Source organism: Podarcis liolepis (genome assembly GCF_965112155.1).
Source record: "Podarcis liolepis genome assembly, chromosome: W".
Taxonomy (NCBI): Eukaryota; Metazoa; Chordata; class Lepidosauria; order Squamata; family Lacertidae; genus Podarcis; species Podarcis liolepis.
The window spans coordinates 15,788,806-15,808,157 of record NC_139568.1 but is presented as its reverse complement, the minus strand read 5'-3'; the positions used below and the strand labels follow the sequence as shown (position 1 = coordinate 15,808,157).

The following is a 19,352-nucleotide window of genomic DNA, read 5'->3' as shown; positions in this document are numbered from 1 at the left end:
TTGCTCCAAGAGAAGAGTATAGGAACAGGAACAGGAACACCCTTTTATGGTTAAGAGTACTGGAGCAGAAACATCTGTGATGTCAACCTGCGTGTATAAGCTGACGTGGCTGGATTCCTGGGGAAGGGGGGAGAGGGTGCCTGGAGGATATATATACTGCATGAAATTTATCATTTCTTTGGACTTGCTGTGAACTGACTACGCAAGTGCCTTCTGCTATCCGGAGAGCAGAATAAACTCTTTCTCTGAATCAATTTCGGTGTCATTTGACTTCCTTTCTCCCTCCCGGGAGCAACGCAAACCCCACCAGTCGGTAAAGTCTAATAAGGCTACACTATTTCCCTCTTTTACAATGACTGAGAAAAGAGTATAATAAGAACTAGTAACTTACTTTTCCATACATGTTTTCTCCCCCTTGTTCTGAGGCCTCAAGATGGGGACTAGCTGCTTAAAACGGCTGTTAAATTTTTAATCAAATAGTTGGATACAAGGAAAGGTGAAATATAAGGCAAGCCAACCAAGAACCTTTACAAAGGGTCAAGAGCTGAGAATGGGTTTAAATCCCTAGAAAACATCACCAACAAATTCCTGAGGATCCAAGTGCCTTTCACCTTTTTCAACCCTGCAGATAAAATAAGATTAAAATCCTAACAAACACCTTCCACACAACTAAATCATTTCACACAGAAAGCTCTGGCGATGTAACTGAGCCAATAAGGCCCAAAAATTCTCGGGGGGGGGGGGGGAAAGGGTCTCGCACAACATTCTTCCTTATCGCATGTTGAAAGGTGCCATCAGTCGGACCACATAACTGCCTGTCCTTTCGAAGTTTAAGCTTGGGGATCTTAGATGGATCAAAGTCTGGAGGGTAGTATTTCTAGGACACAAGGAAAAAAGATGGGTCAGATGAAAGAGCAGATCATTCTCATGCAGGCTTTTGCAGCGCCCACTACAAACTTTGGCAGTACCCAGGAGCTGGTGGTCACAAAATCACACCTGTTTTCCAGTAGCTCAAAAAAACCTACTAAGCAACTTAGCACTACCTCCATCCCAAATGGGACAGGGCCAGCCACTTCTCTATTCCTCAAGCTTCTCCGGTCAATTTGCTTTTCAAGCTCCTTATTTATTTCTCACCATGTCTATCCCAATTTCCCAGCCCTGGAGAGACTGGCTGACATTTGCTCCTCTGACATGAAGCTGGCACAGTGAACTTGGGCTCTTTGTTCTCTCTTGCAGCAAGAAGTGGTGAACCTTTTAGGTTCTGCTTGAGAAATCTGCTCACCAGTTGACCACACGGTGTCTTCAATAGCACCATGCATAACACTGGTGTTGGCTGAGCAAGGGAGTTGAGGAAGCCAGATTTCCCTTGCCAACTGGGAGTGCACTTCAAGGCTCCTGGTTGTATATTGAAAACCATCTCTCTACCTGCCTTGCACCTGATGTCACATGTGTTGACATCTGTCTGTCTTGAGAGATCATAGATTGTGCCTTCAGGGGTGAAGTCAAACTGCTGGAGAATCACAGCGGCTGCTATGGCTGAAGAGTCTGCTAACTTGTAACTGCTACCTCCTGCATTGTTTTTGCTGCGTTAGCAGCGTGCAAGTGATCTCCCCAGGGCACAAGCCTGGGCTGTATGTCTGGAGGTCCTGGGTGGCCCAGATGACAAGACCCCCTCTCAGCCTCGCTGATGTGGCCCAAAGGAAAGCAGAGCAAGACATTTGGCACCAGCTGGGCTGCAGGAATTGCTGGAAGGGAGCCCATCTGGGAGAAGGAAAACCCTGGTTCTAAACCTCTACTGCCTTGTGGGACATCTTCAGGAGAAGAAAAGGCTCAGGAGTAATCCCTACACAAATTCACAAGTCCCTAAGGCACTTGGATTGTGCCTTGTACTCCTCCTTCCAGCAACTCCTGCAGCCAAGCGTCTTGCTCTGCTTTCAGCCCAGGACCTCCAGACTCACATCCTACGCTTTTTGCTTGGGGAGGTCATTTCTGTGCTGGTAACACAGTGCTGATGCCAGCAGCCTAATCTATTTTTAAAAAAAAATAATAATTTTTTTATTGGTTTTACAACATTTTTTAAACAACACAAACAAATAAACAGACAAACGAACATGTATAATTTCATAACCTTTTTTTCATATCCCTCGCTTCTCGGACTCCCCCATACCTCCTCTTTCTGCATTCCAATTTCAAAAATTATTTCAGCAGCTTCTAAATAATTTTATCAAATATGTGTTCTATTAGTCTTTTCTTCAACTTAATCTTATGTCACTGTAATCCCTTTTTCTTTCTCAGCACCTCGACATTTTAGCATTCATCAATTTTGTAATAGTTCTTAAGGTAAGTTTTGAATTTCTTCCAATCCTCTTCCGTCGTCTCTTTCCCCTGATCATGAATTCTGCCCGTCATCTCAGCCAGTGTCATATAGTCCATCACTTTCATCTGCCATTCTTCCAAGGTGGGTAGATCTTGTCAGGAAAAAGCACCAAGGCAAAAGCCAGCTCCAGATGGCTGGAATGCAAAACAGGATGTTGTGGTTTCTCACTGTACTGTTGGAGAAAAGGTGGAGCCTATTCTCTGTACTGAGCACCGGATGTTAGCTCAGTGTGTCATCTGACCTGTGCTGGAAGTACAGGGGAGGAGTGTGTGACTCTTCTAATGGAGTCTGAAGGGAACAGTCACATTTCTATGTACTGTTGAGTGACAGGAATAAAACATGTAGAAAGGACTCCTGTCTGTCTCATTTCTCCTCCCTGGGAGAATGCAGGGAGGGAGAGAGAAGCGGAGGGTGTGTTCTTCACGTCTGATTGATGAGGAGAATCGCCGGAGTTATGACCTAGCCTGCCGGGAGACGCAGCGGAGAGGTCATCAAGTATCCAGCTTAATTGCCTCGGGGGAGGCCAGGTACCTCTGACTGAAGCTGAGATACTGACAGATCTTGTGTCTTCCAATACTTTGCGATGAGTATTCTTGCTGCGGTCGTAGCATACATAAAGAAAGTTCTATCTTTCTTTAACACCAATTGGCCGACAATGCCCAGGAGGAAGGCCTCTGGTTTCTTAGGGAATGTACATTTAAGTACTTTTTTCATTTCATTGTATATCATCTCCCAGAAAGCCTTAATCTTTGGGCACGTCCACCAAAGATGATAGAAAGTACCTTCCGTTTCTTTGCATTTCCAACACTTATTATCAGGCAAATGGTAAATCTTTGCAAGCTTGACTGGGGTCGTGTACCACCTATAAATCATTTTCATAATATTTTCCTTTAAGGCATTACATGCCGTAAATTTTATCCCGGTGTTCCACAACCATTCCCAGTCAGCGAACATAATGTTATGACCAATGTCCTGTGCCCACTTAATCATAGCTGATTTAACTATTTCATCTTGTGTATTCCATTTCAGCAGCAAATTATACATTCTTGACAAATTCTTAGTATTGGGTTCTAACAGTTCAGTTTCTAATTTTGATTTCTCCACCTGGAAGCCAATTTTCCTGTCTTGTTTGTACACCTCCATTATTTGATAATAATGGAGCCAATCTCGTACTTTAGGTTTCAATTTCTCATGACTCTGTAACTTCCATTTATCTCCCTCTTGTTCCAAAATTTCCCAATACTTTGGCCATTCGGCCTCCATATTGAGCTTTTTCAGTGCCTTAGCCTCCAAGGGTGACAACCATCTAGGGGTTTTGTTTTCCAACAGGTTTTGTATCTTATCCAAACATTATATAATGCTTTTCTGACAATATGGTTTTTGAAGGCCCTATGCACCTTAATTTTGTCATACCATAGATATGCATGCCAACCAAATGTATTATTGAAACCTTCTAAATCCAAGATATCTGTATTCTCGAGGAGCATCCACTCTTTCAGCCAGCAGAACGCTGCTGCTTCATAGTACAATTTTAAGTCTGGCAGGGCAAATCCCCCTCTTTCTTTTACATCTGTCAGTATTTTATATTTTATTCTGGGCTTTTTGCCCTGCCAGACAAATTTCGAAATGTCCTTCTGCCACCTCTTGAAACAGTCCATCTTGTCAAGAATCTGCAATGTTTGAAACAAAAATAACATTCTAGGCAATACATTCATCTTGATAACTGCAATTCGGCCTAACATTGACAACTTCAGATTTGACCATATTTCTAGATCTTTTTTAATTTCTGACCAGCATTTTTCATAATTGTCTTTATACAAGTTCAAATTTTTAGTTGTCAAATGAACCCTTAGGTATTTCACCTTCTTAACCACTGTCAGACCTGTTTCATTCTGGAATTTCTCCCTCTCCATGACTGTCAAGTTTTTTTCCAAGACTTTAGTTTTTTGTTTGTTCAGTTTAAACCCGGCCACCTGACCAAATTCTTGAATTATCTCCAACACCCTTTTCGTACTAGTGTCTGGCTCTTGTAAGGTTAGTACTAAGTCATCTGCGAAGGCCCTTAGCTTGTAATGTTTAGCTCCGACCTGTACACCTTTAACCTGCTGGTCATCTCTAATCATATTTAGCAACACCTCCAGAACTGAAATAAAAAGCAATGGGGAAATTGGGCACCCCTGTCGTGTCCCCTTTTCTATCTTAAATTCTTCAGTTATCACATTATTTACAATCAACTTAGCTTTTTGTTCAGAGTATATCGCACCCATACCATTCTCAAATCCTTGGCCTACCCCCATCCCATGAAGATTCTTTTTCATAAAACTCCAAGAAATATTGTCAAAGGCTTTCTCCGCATCCACAAATATCAGCACTGCTTTAGTGTTTATATTCACCTCCAATAGTTCCAAAATATCTATTATGTTCCTCACGTTATCTGATAAATGCCTTTTTGGAAGAAAGCCTGCTTGGTCCTTGTTAATCTTCTCCATCAACACTCTTTTCAATCTTTTTGCCAAAATGTCTGCAAAGATTTTGTAGTCCACATTAAGTAGTGATATTGGGCGGTAGTTCTTGAGTTGAGTCTTTTCAGTCTCTGTCTTTGGTATGAGTGTAATTGTCAGGGGTTCAGGAGCAGAGGCGAGGGCAAGGGAGGAAACAGAGAGCGAGGGGGAGGAGTCCAAAGAAAAGATGAGTGACGACGACGACCCGAGATCTCCGAGCCTGTCCAGTGAATCAGAAGATTCACAGAAAGGAGCGCCAGTGGCCAGAGCAAGGGGGGAGCTTAGGGGGACACCCCAGGAAGAAGGGTCCAGAGGGGGTTCAGAGGGCAGCAGTTGGAAATCGGGGCCAGCGTCACCAACAGAGCGCAGTGGGGAGGAAAGGCGCCAGGTATCAAGCTCTGGCAGCTCGCAGCAGGGGGGAGGGCATGAGTCAGGAGTGGCCACACCTCCATCGGAGAGCGAAGAAACGGTCAAGTGGAAAGTGGAAGGTTGGGCGCGCGCGCCAAGTTCAAATGCACCGGAAGGCGGCGCAGTGAGCAGCCCGGAAAGGGAGCCAGGTCCTAAAGCCCGACGCAAGGAGACAGGAGGGTCCGGGGGGTCAGCGTCAGAAGAGTCCAGGAAGGAAGAGACCACGGGGGGCAGAGGGACCCAGAGGAGAACGGTCAGGCGGAAAAGGTGGAGTAAGGCTAGGGTATTAAGTTGGTGTACAAGGGGCGGAGACTCAGACGGAGCTTCGCCGGTCTAGCTTATAAGACGTAGAGTTGCACGCAGCAGCTTGGAAATGGAAACTGTAACTCAATAAAGACTTTTATAAAGTGAACGCTGGCTAGCGTGATCCTCTGTGAGCTAGGATCTGAGAGCAGCTCTGACAGTAATATAAGCTTCTTTCCACGATTCTGGCGCCCTTTCCCCCTCTAAAATCTCATTGCAGACTTCCTTTAACGGTTGAACCAACCACTCCTTCAAAGCTTTATAGTACCTGGAAGTCAGTCCATCTGGTCCTGGAGATTTGCCCAGTTCCATGTTCTGAATGGCACCCTCTATCTCTTGTTCTGTTATTCTCTGATTTAGATCCACCTTACTTTGATGAGAGATTTTTTGTAATCCATATTTTTTAAGGAATTCGTCTATGTCCTCTTCGTTCTGTGGTCCTTGTGAGTATAGTTTTTTAAAATAACTCAGGAAACAGTTTCTAATCTCGTTGGGTTTGGATATATTCTTTCCATCCACTTCTAGATTTGTGACTGTATTTCGTTTCTGTCTTTTCTTCAATTGCCAAGCCAGAAGTTTACCACATTTATCTGCAGATTCAAATGTCTTTTGTCTCATTTGCTTTATCTTCCACTCAATCTCAATCCACATCAATTCCATATATTGTGTTTGATATAACTTAATCTCTCTCAAAATCTCCTGGGACTTTGGTTTTGATCTTAATTTCTTCTCTCCTTCTTTTATCTTTTCCAAGATCTTTTCCTTCTTCTCATTTTGCTTTCTCTTTTTTATTGAATTTTGTTGAATTAGAAATCCTCACATCACAGCTTTACTTGCGTCCCAGATCACTCTTTTTTCTACATCAGCCTTTAAATTTATTTCAAAAAAGTCCTTTAAAGTTTTCTGGGCCTTTCTGTGGATCTCCTCATCTCGAAACAAGGTGTCATTCATCCTCCATCTAAATTGACCAGTTGTTGTAAATTTCATCTCCATCTTCACGGTGTTATGGTCGGAGCAAGTCTTTGGGCAGATTTCTATTTTCTTAATCTTTGGAGCCATCCCACTAGTAATCCAGATTTGGTCGATTCTGGTCCAGGTCATCATTGCTTGAGAGAAAAAAGTTCCCTCTCTCTCGAGAGGGTTCCTTGTTCTCCAAATGTCTATTAAGTCCATATTTTCAGTCATTTCAAAGAAGGTCTTCGGAAGTCTCCCTTCCTTAGAGATTGTCTGTCTTTGTGCCTTGTCCATATTCGTGGAAACCACGCCATTCATATCTCCCATAATTACTACATTATAGTCCAAATAGTCCATCAGAGTTTCATGCAGCTTCTTGAAGAATTCCGCCTTCCCTTCATTTGGTGCATAAATTCCAACTATTAACAATTTTTCTCCTTGTACTTGTATTTCAACTGCCAGGTATCTTCCTTGTTCATCTTTAAACATCATTTTTGGGGCCAATTTCTCTTTTGCATAAATCACCACTCCTCTTTTCTTAACTTTGTCCGATGAGATGAATTCTTGTCCTAATCTTTTATTTATAAGTAGTTTCCTGTGTACCCTGGTCACATGAGTTTCTTGTAAACAGATCAAATCCAATTGTTCTCTTTTCAAAATATGAAAAACTTGGCGTCTTTTCGTGGGCATGTTCAGCCCATTACAATTCCAACTAAGGAATTGCAGGGCCATCTTGTTATTTGTCATTTACTCCTCCTACCGCTCCAAGTTGTTGCTCTTCCTCTGATGGTGGTTTAAGTCCAAACGATAGATTCAAGATGTCTACTGCTCTTTTTTGCTCTGAGATTGGGTCTACCGTTCCCTTCTGCAGATCCTCGTGGTTTCTCTCCAAGAATTTCTCTTTGTCTTGAATTGTTTTTATTTTCACCTTCTTTCCCTTGTAGTTGAAGGACAGTCCTTGTGGAAACTCCCACCTGAAAGGTATGTTGTTTCTTTTCAGCAGGTAGACCAGATCTTTGTAAAAGGTTCTCGCCTCCAAAATATATTTAGGGATGTCCTTAAAAATTTGTATATGAGAATTTTCAATTTCCAAGGCCTTTTGGTAATGTAGTTTCAATATTTTGTCTCTTTCTTCCTTGGATCTGAAAGTAATCAGCCAGTCCCTCGGAGTCTTTCTGTTCTGTCTCCTGCCCAATCTGAATGCTGTTGTTATCTTAAATTCTTCCTCCTCCAATTCTCCCTGCCAAAAGTCAGAAAACTCTTGTGTGAGGAACTCCACAAGGCTGTCCCTTTCACTTTCAGGAACCAGTCTTAATTTCAAGTTTCTCTCCTTTCTCTGTAATTCCATCAAAGACAAGGCCGCATCATGTTCGTACACTTTTTTAGAAATCGGTTCTAATTTTTCCTGTGTCTCTTCAGCAATATTTCTGGCGTCCTCTGCGATTTTACGTGTTGCAGAGTTTTCTTCAATCAGTTTATTTATAGATTCTGTATTGGATGTCACACTTTTCGTGTTCAAGTCCAATCTTGCTGTTAATTCTGTTAACTTTTGTGAATTTTCTGTACTCTGCTTTGTCAAAGCTTCCAAAGATTGATTTATCTTGAGTAACGCCTGTGTCATTGAATCCATGGAGACAACCGTCACTTTTTCCTGCCCAGCTGCTCCTGTCAGTGTTAGGCTTGATATTGAGCCTCTTTTCTTTTGTTGTTGTTTTGCTTTATCTCTAGTTGTTATCTCATCTGCTGGGCTGCTCATGTCCCAAGGACGTTCTCACAGGAACAGTTTCCAGATGGAAAATCCCACTGTCTTAATCTGTTGTTCCGCAACTATTACTTCTCAGCCCTCTAAATGGAGCATAACATAATGTCCAAGTAAAGGAAACAAAGAGCAAAGAACAAAGAAACCAGGAAACTTCAGTATAAATGCTGCAACACTTTTTCTATGTAATTTCTCTGTCGACACAGTCTGATATATTGTAGCAGCAGAGCCCCAAAACCTTGTATCAAGTAAAACGTCACCTATGTAGCCTTGTAACAAGTTTCTAATATCTGTTCAGTATCCTGGTGTCTTATTTTGGCAGTCCATCTCAGGGGGTTAAGACAGCGGAAAACTTTTCTCTTTCAATAAATCATGCAGGTTAATGAAGTTACTTTTCCTCCCCTCTGCCCCTGCTTGCTAGAGAGGAGATTTGTATCCAATGCCAGGCTTAAACAGTCCTATTGTTATTTTCATTCAGATGCAGCTTTTTATTTTTCGTTGCTTCATCTGTCATGCAGTCGGGGGAAGGCAGACTTCCTTAATTTTAACCTTCCCCATTTCCGGCCAAATTTCAAGTTTAAATTTCAAAGTTCCTAATAGTCATTCAGTCCTACTCACGGGTTTTTCGATTCAATTTCAATTTGCAGGAAGAAATCGGCGCTCTCCGTTCATGGCGATGCGGCTTCGCTCCGCGGGCTGGGTTGCGACTCTCAGCACCGCGCTCTCCCGATGCCATTCCGGAGCCTTTAAAAAGGCTCTTTCGCAGTAAAGGGGGGCGCTTCTGGTGCCCACCGAGTCTCCTTGTTCACAGGCTTCCGCGCCTGTGATTTTAGGGGTCCCCCACTTGCCGTAGCAGGTCAGACCCGAACTCGCGAAGCAGTCCTCCTCCGGAGCTCGGAAAGAGGACCGCCATTAACGCTGGCGCCGACCGGAAGTCGCCAGCAGCCTAATCTAATTCAGGGGAGGGAGGGAGCAAATCAGTATGCCATCTTGAACTCCTTGGAGGAAAGGAGTGATGTAACAGCAGTAATAAATGATATAAAATGGGGGTGGGAAGAACCATGTCTCTTGGGGAAACGAGATGTAAATGCTATGAGGACATACAGAAAGTGGAGGTTATCTGAATCTGTTTGAGTATTTTAATTTTACACATTTTAAAGTAGGGTTGTGTTTTTTTCTGTCAGTTTTACTGCTTTGTTGTTTGTAAACCGCTTTGAGGTTTGGTTGTTCTTACAGTCAAGTGGTATATATTTTATTTTAAAAATAAAATAAAATACAAATGAATAACCTAGCATTGTCTGGATGGTTCATCGGGGTCTCAAGCTTCCTAAGATTTGAACTTGGGTTTATGAGCACAGAAAAGCCAGTGAAGTAGCAACCCAGATTCAAATCAATCAATCAAAGTGCCCTAGTCCTGCGAGGTAGGCTTCTCTCCCCCACCCCAACCAGGGGCTCCCTATTAACTGATTGCCAGCCCCGCTGTTTCCCAGTGCCCACCCTGACAGACCTCTCCTCTTCATCCCTCCAACCACACATGTCTCTCTATCCAATAACACAGAACCATATACAGTGTTACCTTGGTTCTCAAATGCCTTGGGAAGTGTTCCGGTTTTTGAATGTTTTTTGGAAGCCGAACATCTGATGTGGCTGTCGGCTATTGTTTCCGGGGCGCCTGTGCCAATCAGAAGCCGTGCCTTGGTTTTCAAACATTTTGGAAGTCAAACGGACTTCTTTTTTTTAAAAAAAAATTAATTATTAGTTTTTCACAAAAAATTAAACAAATACACACAAATAAACAAACAAACATAGATCATAGCCTTTTTAAACCTTGATCTAATTAACATTGTTTAGTGACTTCCTTGTATCCCCCTGGTGGGATTTCAATATATATCATTTTAATGGTTTTCCAAATCAGTGTTCTTATAAAATTAATGTGCTGGTCCTGGGGGGAAGGATACCGTTGGTGTGGTCAAAGTCCGGTCCTGGGTCATGAGTCTGGAAACAGTTCACAAAGAGTGAGGCGGGGTCCGAAGCAGGAAGCCGGGTGGGGACGGGAACTCTGGAAGGACAGGTCTGGGTCCGGGCAGAAGCAGGTATTAAACGACGTTGCTCCCACAACCTGGGCTGACTGGCCTTTATCTTCTCTGAGGCCAGGGGCGGTCCTGGCCCCCAGGAGACCCGCCTCTCCTGGCCTTAAGGCGAGCACTCCTCCTGGGAGAAACCAGTTCCCTCCGCCTCTCTGCCCTGAGCCTCTGCAGCCCAGGTTGCCAGGGCCTTTGGCTGCCGGGGTTGGCGGTTTTTCTGCGGCTGGCATCTTCTCGGGACAGGTTCAGGCATAATGTCCACTCCCACCGCAGTAAAGACACAGGTTCCCCTCCCGACGCCGCGTCTTCTCCGAGGGGGAGAGGCGAGGTCGCGCTGCCCCGAGCTGAGTTGGCTCGTCCGGCAACTCGGCTGTGGCTGTGGACCTGCTGGGAAGGACTGGAACCAGGAGCCGGGAGTGCTGGCAGTCACGGGCCTGGCGACAGTCCTCCAACCGATCGTCTATCTGCAGGCTGCGCTGAATGAGGGCGTCCAGCGTGGTGGGACGATCCATCGTGGCCAGCTGGTCCAGTATCTCATCTGAAAGCCCCTCGAGATACTGGTCCTGAAGAGCAGAGTCATTCCAGGTCAAGTCCTGTGCCAGCAGCCGAAATTCCATGGTGTAGGCGGCCACAGTGGACTTGCCCTGTTGCAACCGCCTAATTGCCCGCTTGGCTTGACTCCCCTTCTGGGGGTTGCCGAACGCGGCCTCCAAATGATTGCAAAACCCCATATAGTCTGTCAGCAAGGGGGAGTCTTGCCTGAGCAGCGGCAATGCCCACTTGGCCGCCTGGTCCTTTAACAAACTAATCAAAAAGTGCACCTTGGTGCGGTCGTCAGGGAAGTTCCGGGCTCACCCCTGAATATACAACTTGGCCTGGGCGAGGAACATGGGAAAGCTGGCTGGGGCCCCATCAAATTTCTCTGGCAAGGCCACTGGGTACTTGCTAGGAGCTGGGGCGTCAGCCCCAGGAGCCGGTAGGGCGCCCAACCGCTGCTGAAGTGCCATAATCGCATCACTGAGCTGTTGCATGGTGTGAGTCAAGGCCTGGTTCTCCTGGGCCAATGCCACCAGCGCAGCTGCTTGGTCGGCCATGGCTTCTGGCTCTTCCCGAATGCACCCCAACGGAGGGGGAGTGTGGGTGTGGCGGGAGCAAACTGTGCTGGTCCCGGGGGGAAGGTTACCGTTGGCGTAGTCAAAGTCCGGTCCTGGGTCACGAGTCTGGAAACAGTTCACAAAGAGCGAGGCGGGGTCTGAAGAAGGAAGCCGGGCGGGAACGGGAACTCTGGAAGGACAGGTCTGGGTCCGGGCAGAAGCAGGTATTCAGCGACGTTTCTCCCACAACCTGGGACCGGGCTGACTGGCCTTTATCTTCTCTGAGGCCAGGGGCGGTCCCAGCCCCCAGGAGACCCGCCTCTCCTGGCCTTAAGGCGAGCACTCCTCCTGGGAGAAACCAGCTCCTCCTCCTCTCTGCCCTGAGCCTCTGCAGCTCAGGAGAGGCTGGAGGATTACTGGACCCAGGGGGAGACTCACCTTCCCCTGACAGGGCTGGGAGAGGCGCACCTGTAGGCACTGTGTCCTCAATCACCTCCGGAGCCAGAGTGGAATCACCTGGTGCCTGCTCCTGAGGATCCGGCACAGGTACAGGCCCTTCAGATTCAAGGCCCTGCCCCAGCTCAGCAGGCCCTGGAGGCGGGGACTCCTGAGCAGGCTGGGGTTCCTCCGGTTCAGCCTCTGAATCGGATTCCCAGGCCATCACAATTAACTTTATCTCTTGACATCTTTCTTTTTTCCCAATTCAGTATTAAACATATTGATTCATCACATAATACATATTGTAGTCCTAAGCCTGTCCGGTATTTGCAAAGTTTTTCCAACTAATTTAACTTAACATATTTAGCTAAATAATCATTAAATTTCTTCCATTCTTCCTGGTACTCATCCTCCTCCTGGTCGCGGACTCTTCCAGTCTTGTTGGCTAGCTCCAAAAACTCCATCATTTTCATCTGCCATTCTTCCACTGTTGGTATTTCCTGGGTCTTCCAATTCTTAGCTAGTAAAATTCGAGCAGCAGTTGTGGCATACAAAAATAATTTACCATCTTCCTTGGGCAATTCTAAACCTGTTATTCCAAGAAGAAAGACATCTGGTTTCTTAATAAATGTATATTTCAACATTTTTTTCAATTCATTAGAAATCTTCTCCTAGAAGCCTTTCACCTTAGGGCAGGTCCACCACATATGAAAAAGGTATCTTCTTAGTAAAATGGACTTCTGGAATGGATTAAGTTTGGGCCTTTTGCTTGTGCTATTTATTTTTGAGGCTTTATCGGTTAATTTGTTTTTGTGACTGTGTGGAACCCAGTTCAGCTCCTGATTGATTGATTGATTTTGTGACTGCAGAAATGGATAAAAGCCCCCCATCCAAACAATGACCATCATCAGTGCAGGTAAGATTTTTTTTTCCTTCATTTTTATCATATACAATACTGTCTTATTTATTTTATAGTACAGTATATTGGTTATTGCTTTCATTTTATGGATCAATGGGAGAAGGGAAACAGGGGCAGGGAAAGCGCGCCTTGGTTCTGGAACCCTTTGTTTTTGGAACGGACTTCTGGAAAGGATTAAGTTTGAGAATCAAGGGACCACTGTAATCCTAGAGTTGGAAGGGACCCCCCAGGTCCAGTTTCCAGGGCCCCCTTCTTCCCCAGGGACTCCCAGGAGACAAGGCCCCAATTCTGTCCTCCCTCTCTCTCTCCTGGGGAGCAGACCTCGACCCACATCCCTCCAGGGCGGAGGCCTTTCTTCCCCTCCCCCACCAGGAGGAGCTTCCCCTTCCCCCTTCCCAGCCCCACATCCCTCTCGGGGGCCCTGGATCAACCCCACAGATCTCCTCCCCCCACTAACCCCCTCAAGCCAACCCTCACTTATCTTCTTTTTTTTTTTTTAGTAATATTTATTGCAACAATTTAAACACTTACAAAAAAAAGAACAAAGAAAAAACAATATATTACATTACAATACAAAGACACTACATAACACTAAAAACTAACAAGACAAAACAAAAACAATTTAAAAACACATCAAAAAAGAAAAAAGGGGGGGAGGAAAAAGAAATTTCAATATCTTGTCTTTCTTTCACATATTTCCACGACCTCCTCACGCCTCCCTTTTTGTATTCCACTTCTATTAATTATTTCAGCAATTCCTTTCTATCTTCCCCTGTTTTCTGTCCTATAATTATCTTAACACATTTTAACCTTATTTTTCCATTAATACTCTATTAATCTATTTGTACTTAATTCCTTATAACCTTTCTACTGAAGCAATATCATTTCATTCCAACGTTCTTCTAACATTCATTAATTTTACAATATTTCTGTAAATAGTCTTTTAACTTTTTCCAATCTTCTTCCACTGACTCCTCTCCCTTGTCTCGGATTCTGCCAGTCATTTCCGCCAGTTCCATATAGTCCATCAACTTCATCTGCCATTCTTCCCTGGTGTGTAAATCTTGTGTCTTCCAATACTTCGCAATGAGTATTCTTGCTGCTGTTGTTGCATACATAAAAAAAGTTCTATCCTTCTTTAACACCAATTGGCCGACCATGCCCAGGAGAAAGGCCTCTGGTTTCTTCAGATAGGTATATTTAAATACCTTTTTCATTTCATTATAAATCATCTCCTAGAATGTCTTAATCCTTGGGCATGTCCACCAAAGGTGAAAGAATGTACCTTCAGTCTCCAAGCCAACCCTCACTTATCGGGGCTGGTTTGGGGGGGACCCTCATTTTTTCATCTTAACAACCACCTTGTGAGGTAGACCCCAAAACTGACCGCTGACGCCACAGCCCCCCCCCGTTCCACTAACATTTAACACTTTCCTCTCCGACATCTCGATGCTTCAGCTGTCGCTGGGATCTCTCCACTCCTCCCCGCCTCTTCCCGCCTGCGATTGGCTGCAAGCTCCAGCCGGAGCTCCTGGCGCTTTCTGATTGGCTCCCGGTGTCGGTCCGTCAGAAAGCCCGAAGCCTCCCATCACCGAATCTCTTCCTCCTAGAGCGTACAGTGTGCGTGCGATGCGTTGTCCTTCGCTTAAAGGCAACAAGACCCCGCACATTTGGTTCCGGGGCAACGCGGAAAAGCGCGGTTCTGCGAACATTTGTAGGTTCACTGCCGAATGAGGAGCGAGTCTTTCAAGTGGGACAGAATTCATAGAAGGGGGGTGCCATTGATCTCCAGAATTTGCTGTGCGCAATCTGGTTTTCTTGCTTTCTCAAGGACTTCTGAGGCGACACCACAAACAGGTTCCGGATCTGACCTTTGGTGGAGAGTTTGTCCATTTCCCATGAGGGTGATGGCTGAAAAACACGACCCCAGAGAAGACAAAGAAGAAAAGCAGAGAACAATATGCACAGAATTTTGGACATGTTTGCTTATAGGTTGTTGGCATCTGCCGGAAAAGGGTAAAAGGCGGATCCAGCTGATTTTAAATGGATCCTCATGAATTCATATGATTTTTTTCATTCAAATTAAATAAAACCACCATGTTACTGTAGACCATGTCTTACTCTGTAGGCAGCATCAAAAAAATCATGCATCCACTGTTTCGTGGGGCCGCAGTGGAGCATAAAAATGGTTAAAAAACATGGAGCCTCATAATTTTTGCACTAGATCAGCCCAAAGTCACCATCAGATCAAACATTATGGCCATGGGCACAGCATGCACCACAAAAATCACGGAACCACAGCTTCCTGGCGACACTGTGGCCCCAAAACGTGGTTTCGAAGCATGGATTCTCATGGATCCTCACACTTTTTGCATTGGGCCAACCCAAACCCACCGTCAAATCACACATCGTAGCCAGGGGCAAAATCTTATATGACAAAATGGATGCAAACATTTTGAGAGCAGTTTACAGTGGAACAATGAGAACAATTATCAATAAAGGAATAAAATTTACTGCAAGTTAAGCCCTAAAACAAAATTGGTACAGTGGAACCTCGGGTTGCAGACATAACCCATGACGGAGGCACGTCCGCAACCCACAGCATCCGCATCCTGAAGCGCTGTGTCTGTACAGGCGCCGGCGCAATTTGGCGCTTCTGCGCATGCACAAGCAGTGAAACCCAGAAGTAACCCGTTCCGGTACTTACAGGTTTCCCGCAGTCTGCAACCTGAAAACACGTAACCTGAAGCGGCCGTAACATGAGGTATGACTGTACAAAAATGTTCTTTCAATGGTATATAACTTTGAAAGATATACAGAAGATGAATAATGAAATGAATGGACATTGCTGGAAATGTCATAGACCTTAAGGAATCTTCTTCCATTTATGGTGGACCTGTGAAAAGACCAAAAAGTTTTGGAGGAAAGTTCATTTTGAAATGAAAAAAAATGTTAAAAAACCCCCTAGATTTGCATTGGACCCCAAAACTATGCCGTTGAGAATGACTCCTTCAGCTACTGTATTGTGAAATTGTCAGTGGAACTATTTAGTTATATGACCACAGCAGTCAGAGTGGTGTTGGCTAACATATGGAAATCTGACATGCATGGAAAGAGAAACTATGAGAATGCAGTGGTACCTCGGGTTAAGTACTTACTGTATTTTTCACTCCATAAGGTGCACCTGACCTTAAGGCACATCTAGTTTTCAGAGGAGGAAAACAGGGAAAAGATATTCTGAATCAAATGTTGTACTAAACTACTGGTATATCAGAGTGAGACTGAGGGGGGCAGGAGCTGTATGTTTCTTTGGTGTGCACGCTCAAGGAGCCAGCGGATCAGCTGAGACGCTGAGGGATTTGCATAATTTTTTTCTCTCCCCCATCCCCTGTCCTCCAGTCCCCAGCAGCCTTCCTATTTTTCCTCCTGATTTTCACTGCACTTGTGGCTCAGAGCTCGAGGTTGGGGTTTTTTTGCTGTGTAAAAGTGCTCCTCCTTGCAGCCTTCTACTTTGTTTGCACACGTAGCTACTGGTATCAGGTTCAGTTTGAGTGATAAGCAGCCACTGGCAGCAATAGAATGGAGCACAAAAAAGTGGTAGGGGCACTAGGACCCAGACAATGCTCAAATCTATCCTGCCTCAAAACAAGCTGCAGAAGTAAAAGGCAGGCTCCCTTCCCCAGCGGATCAGCTGAGGGGGGGGGGATTTGCATAATTTCCCCCTTACTTCCTGGTTTTCACCTCATTGCTTGAGGACCTTTGCTAGCTGAGGCTGCTGAAGCTGTTGCTGGCTATGCATCGCTTTTAAAAGCACCTGCTGGCTTTGAATTGCCTGCCTCCTCCCGGCTCGCTGTAAAGCAAGCAAAGGGAGAGGTGCACAAAGCGGGACAGAAGCCCTGTAAGCGGCTCCCGCTTTGCTTGACTGACGGGAGCCATGGCTTCAGTCCAGAGCATTCGCTCCAGAAGACGCAAAGGCATTTTCCCTTTCTTTTTAGAAGGAAAAAAGTGCGTCTTATGGAGCAAAAAATACGGTAGTAAATAATTGACCCATCTTTATAATTTGTATACAACTTAACAGAACTGTAACAAAATAAACATCTGTATGAAATTGTATAATAGACCTTAGGTTACAAAAATATTTCCTGTTAAAAATAGCAGCTTTGTGTGTATATGATAAAGAAAGAAATATATAGAAGAAATCTTGTCTGTCTGATCTAGAAATGAAATCATATTTTAAAATAATTATTGCTTTAGATTTTTATAATCATATATGGTATTTCTCCAATAGCAAACTACCTAGAATTGGAAATAATATTTAGTACACTAAGCTTTGTTTAACTCTTGATAAATGTCAGCTTGCTGAGTTATTTTGTACCATTGTGATTCAATGTTATATTTGCGCTCAACAAGGGAAATCCACATGACCTGAAGGTGTTGCTGTGCAATGCTAGGTTAATGATTCATAAGACCACTGCCATCCATGACTTGATTGTGGATGGAGGACTTGACCTGGTATGTGTAACACAGACTTGGTTGGATGAAGCAGATGGGCCTGTCATTGCCACTGCTTGCCCACCAGGTTTCTCTTATGCACAGCAACCCAGGTAATGTGGGCGGGAAGGGGGGGTTGCAGTGATTTTTAGGAAGTCACTAGCTTGCATCAGCCCCTGCCATCAGATCACTGCCATGCCGTGGCGAAGGGGCTTGAATAACTCAGAGAAGCTATGAACTATGCCGAGCAGGGCACCCAAGATGAACAGGTCATAGTGGAGAGCTTTGACCAAACGTGATCCACCTGGAGGAGGAACCGGCAAGCCACTCCAGTATCCCTGCCAAGAAAACTCCATGGACAAAGACAACAGGCATATAAAAGTTATGACGCTGGAAGATGAGCCCCTCAGGTAGGAAGGTGTCCAACATGCTACTGAGGAAGAGCGGAGGACAAGTCCAACTAGATTCAGAGCTGATGAAGCGGCTGGGCCAAAGCCGAAAGGACGCTCAGTTGCGGATATGGCTGGAAGCGAAAGGAAAGTCCAATGCTGTAAAGAAACATATTGCATAGGAACCTGGAATGTAAGAACCATGAACCTGGGTAAGTTGGATGTGGTCAAAAATGAGGTGGCAAGAATAAATATTGACATCCTGGGCATCAGTGAACTAAAATGGATGGGAATGGGCGAATTCAGTTCGGATGACCATCATATCTACTACTGTGGGCAAGAAACCCGTAAAAGAAATGGAGTGGCCCTCATAGTCAACAAAAGAGTGGCGAAAGCTGTACTTGGATGCAATCTCAAAAATGATAGAATGATCTCGATACGAATCCAAGGCAGACCTTTTAACATCACAGTAATCGGAGCAAGATGTAAACGGAGCAAGATGGCGGCGCAAGCACTTGCAGCGGCTCGGCACTCCGAAGACCGGTATTCAGTGATTTGTGTTTTATTTTTATGTCTAAATAGGATGAGAGTTCGGAGATACGTGCAAATGTATATGTGAACCCGGTCTTTGGGTGGGTGTTTGATTTTCGTTGTTGTGTATACTGTGTATATACGGACAATGACAATAAATTTATCTAATCTAATCTAATCTAATCTAATCCAAGTTTATGCATCAAGTACTGGTGCTGAAGAAACTGAAATTGACCAATTCTATGAAGACTTACAACACCTTCTAGAAATGACACCAAAGAAGGATGTTCTTCTCATTATAGGGGATTGGAATGCTAAAGTAGGGAATCAAGAGATAAAAGGAACAACTGGCAAGTTTGGCCTTGGAGATCAAAACGAAGCAGGGCAAAGGCTAATAGAGTTCTGTCAAGAGAACAAGCTGGTCATCACAAACACGCTTTTCCATCAACACAAGAGACGACTCTACACATGGACCTCACCAGATGGGCAGCATCAAAATCAGATTGATTATATACTCTGCAGCCAAAGATGGAGACGCTCTATACAGTCAACAAAAACAAGACCTGGAGCTGACTGTAGCTCAGATCATCAGCTTCTTATAGCAAAATTCAAGCTTAAACTGAAGAAAGTAGGAAAAACCACTGGGCCGGTAAGATACAATCTAAATCAAATCCCTTATGAATACACAGTGGAATTGAGGAACAGGTTTAAGGATTTAGATTTGGTGGACAGAGTACCTGAAGAACTATGGATGGAGGCTCGCAACATTATACAGGAGGCAGCAACGAAAGCCATCCCAATGAAAAGCAAATGCAAGAAAGCAAAGTGGCTGTCCAACGAGGCCTTACAAATAGTGGGGGGGGAAAGAGAACTGCGCATGCGTCGGCGTGGGTAGACGCACACCCGTCTCGCTCTTGGAACTTCACTAATTAAAAGCCTGAAAAGCAAATAACTCTCTGCAAACTGATAGCTGAGATAACTCACCGAAAATTGGGCTCAGATCCAAGTCCTGGATTGGGGTGAGTTAGTGTTTAAAACGGTGGTTTATCTATTTATTTGGGAAAGACTTGAGAAGGACTTAACAAGATGGCCAAGTCTTTGAAG

General features: G+C 44.6%; 1 long non-coding RNA gene and 1 pseudogene across 2 annotated transcripts in view; one reads left to right on the top strand and one right to left on the bottom strand.

The window, feature by feature from the left end:
- Window positions 1-1,417, bottom strand: part of LOC310697823 (splicing factor YJU2-like) — a 31,422-nt pseudogene extending 30,005 nt beyond the window's left edge. Inside the window, exons 1-2 of the transcript XR_014530131.1 lie at window positions 1,283-1,417; window positions 776-877 (exon numbers count right to left, since the gene is read on the bottom strand). The product of XR_014530131.1 is annotated as a splicing factor YJU2-like (transcript). The remainder of the gene's footprint in view (window positions 1-775; window positions 878-1,282) is intronic.
- LOC310697712 overlaps window positions 1-19,352 on the top strand; it is a 1,172,922-nt gene that overhangs the window by 334,030 nt on the left and 819,540 nt on the right. The gene's annotated exons all lie outside the window — the stretch shown is intronic.